Source organism: Triticum aestivum, chromosome 3B (genome assembly GCF_018294505.1).
Source record: "Triticum aestivum cultivar Chinese Spring chromosome 3B, IWGSC CS RefSeq v2.1, whole genome shotgun sequence".
Classification (NCBI taxonomy): Eukaryota; Viridiplantae; Streptophyta; class Magnoliopsida; order Poales; family Poaceae; genus Triticum; species Triticum aestivum.
This window is the reverse complement of record NC_057801.1, coordinates 826,395,780-826,398,888: the sequence shown is the minus strand read 5'-3', so window position 1 is coordinate 826,398,888 and position 3,109 is coordinate 826,395,780. Positions and strand designations below refer to the sequence as shown.

At 50.9% G+C, this 3,109-nt stretch overlaps 1 pseudogene; it reads left to right on the top strand.

The window, feature by feature from the left end:
* Positions 1-324: 324 nt before the first annotated feature.
* Positions 325-2,830, top strand: LOC123068038 (peroxidase 1-like; annotated as a pseudogene).
* The last annotated feature ends 279 nt before the right edge of the window (positions 2,831-3,109 follow it).

The window sequence follows — 3,109 nt, the reverse complement described above, 5'->3', positions numbered from 1 at the left end:
GCATGACAACGATGCAAAAGAGGCATATGGCTCCGACCGCCAACGACAATGAGGCCGAGGGCTCCTGTGCGGGGGTCATCAACCTCACCTCCGACTGGGAGTAGAGTAGTTTTTTTAGTTGTTTTCGAAGATCTTTTGCATTGTCAAAACTAATCCAAAATTTTATTAGTTTTTTTAGTTGTTTTCCGACTATTCCTTTTCGTTCTCGCCGTCGACGCACCGTGTGTAGCACTGCACGAATCGATCATTCAGCACTCGAACCCCTGGCTGACTCGCTCTATAAATACTCCACTGCTAAAGGCTGACCAGCCAGGACGTACGATCATGGCGAGCAGGAGCAGCATGGCGGGCATGGCGGCGTTGGTCACCGCCGCGCTGTTCCTGACGATGAGCCGCGCGCAGGGGCAGCTGCAGGTGGGTTTTTACAGCACCACCTGCCCCAACGCCGAGGCCATCGTCCGGCAGGCCGTCACGGCGGCCTTCGCCAACGACCCCGGCGTCATCGCCGGGCTCATCCAGCTCCATTTCCACGACTGTTTCGTCGAGGTACATGTGTGTGAATTCGTCGTACGTAGTACGTGTCGCATGGGATCACGATATATTCTCCACAATAGCTAAACGACTGGTTTTTAGATTCGAGTCAGTCGGAGATGAAGAAAGAGATGGCACCAGGCCATCGCCCGGGGCAAGAGCGGAGAAAAGCACGCTAACAATCAGTGAAGAAAGGGAGGTTCGCTTTATTATCCCGTTGTGAGAATGGCTAGGACTGTGGATCCACACGCCCCCCCTCTAGTCAGTACTTTTCGAGTAGCGCAGGGGGGGGGGGGGGGGGGGGGCTGTGCGGTGAGGCCGTGCGGGAGCGCCACCGGCCACGGACGGCGCAAGCAGGTGGATAGGCCAGCGTGGCGCGGCATTTCAAAGGAAGAAGAGAAGGGGCCGGAGGTTGAAGAACGTGATTAGGCCATTTATTTTTCATCCAACGGCCTAAACCAAATCGACTGACCCTAATTTTTCAGGCGACTGTCATCCAGCCACGCCCTATATTCTCCTAGTTTCTTCCTTTCGTACTTCCACACCGGTGACATGTCTGTTCCCTGAGACCATGCTAACGATACATAAAGATCAGCAGTAAATTCTTGTTGAAATTATGGGGAAGACGCGCTCAAACAAAAAAAAACGTATAGTACTACATATAGGTAATTAACTTTTGAAGATAGTTGTTAACGATTTTTCATCCAACGGCCTAAACCAAATGGACCAACAATCATGTTATGGACCCCACATCATATCACTATCACCCATTGACGTGCCACCTTTCCTGCTAGTTTGGGCTCACACTTCACATACGCGGGCAATTCACACGTCAAGTTAAGCACAAGTAATGTACTCCCTCTCTCTCAGTTTAAAAGGCGTGCGCGTACCCCTGGGTCATTAATTTGACCAACCTAATACAAGTCATATATTACAAAAAATATATCAATATAAACTTCAGATGTTCTATTTTCAAACGATATAATTTTTGTTTATAGTTTATGTTAAGGTGATCAAATTGGCAACCTAGGTATACGCATAGGACTTATAAACTGAAACGGAGGGAGTACACTGTTTTAACCCTAATTATTGTTTGGAATGTAAGTGTATTTGACACCTTTCTATACGTCAGCTTTTGCTAAAACAAGAGACCTTCAGTTGCAACTTCCACGTTACTTTTGGCCCGAGGGAGCCACATGTCTTTTTTCATTAGTTTGAGTTTAACTATGATTTATCCACTTTCATTATACTACCTGCAGGGTTGTGATGCGTCAGTGCTCCTGTCTGTCAACCCCGGCGGCGGCCAGACGGAGCGTGATGCACCGCCGAACAACCCCAGCCTCCATGGCTTTGAGCAGTGGCGGAGCTTAGTGGAGAGCAACCTGGGCCATTGCCCCCCCAGCCCATGAGAAAACTAGCATATATCCCCTAGTATTCAGCCCATATGCCCAGTTAAAATCAGCCTAAACTCATATTTCTTGCCCCTCCAGCCCATTTGCCCCTCCATAAAATCAGCCCAAGCTCCGCCACTGGCTTTGAGGTTGTCGATGCGGCCAGAGCCGCGCTAGAACAGAGCTGCCCACGCACTGTGTCATGCGTCGATATCCTAGCGTTCGCCGCCCGGGACAGTGTCAACCTCACCGAAGGCAATGCATTCTGCCAGGTCCCCACGGGCCGCCGCGACGGGAGCATCTTGACTATTGATAGCGCGTTTGGCCTCCCTAGTCCAAACTTGACAGCGGATGGGCTCATACAAAGTTTCAAGAACCGCGATGAAGAGATGGTGATACTATCCGGGGCCCACACATTGGGCCGCTCCCACTGCGACTCCTTCATCTTCAAGAACCGCGAGAGGCTGGCGAACGGCACCATCAGCCCGACATACCAGGCGCTGCTGGAGGCGTTGTGCCCGACGAACACGGTCCAGGTAACGAACGTGACGACGATGATCGACCTCAGCACACCGACGGTGCTGGACAACAACTACTACAAGCTCTTGCAGCTCAACCTGGGCCTGCACTTCTCCGGCGACCAGCTCATCCGCAACGCCACGCTCAAGGCCTCCGTCGATGCCTTCGCCGCCAATGAGTCGCTCTAGAAGGAGAAATTCATCGCCGCCATGATCAAGATGGGCAACATCGAGCCGAAGACCGGCGCCCAGGGAGAGATCCGCCTCAATTGCAGCGTCGTCAACCCGCCGCCGTCATCGTCTTCCGCCTCCGTAAGGGCGATCGAGATGCTTCGCCCGGTTGTTGACGATAATACCCCCCATGGCGACGCTGAGGTCGCCACGAGCTGATGCATATTATGTAAACCAAGTACAAAAAAGTACTGTAATGAGTACGCACACGCACTCGCGTTCATACCGTGAGATAATCTGTAATGTGTACAAGTTTGATGTGTGCACGAAGGTTAGGAGAAATGGTGAATCCAGCCACTGTCATTGCTTGTAAGTTCGTGCTGCTGTTTTTGGTTTTGTCGATGTTTATCTTAACTTGCTCCATAGTACTACACCCTCCGTTTTTAAATGTAAGATGCTTTGACAGTTCTAAGTGCTCCATTAGTTCTTTTTCTTCTT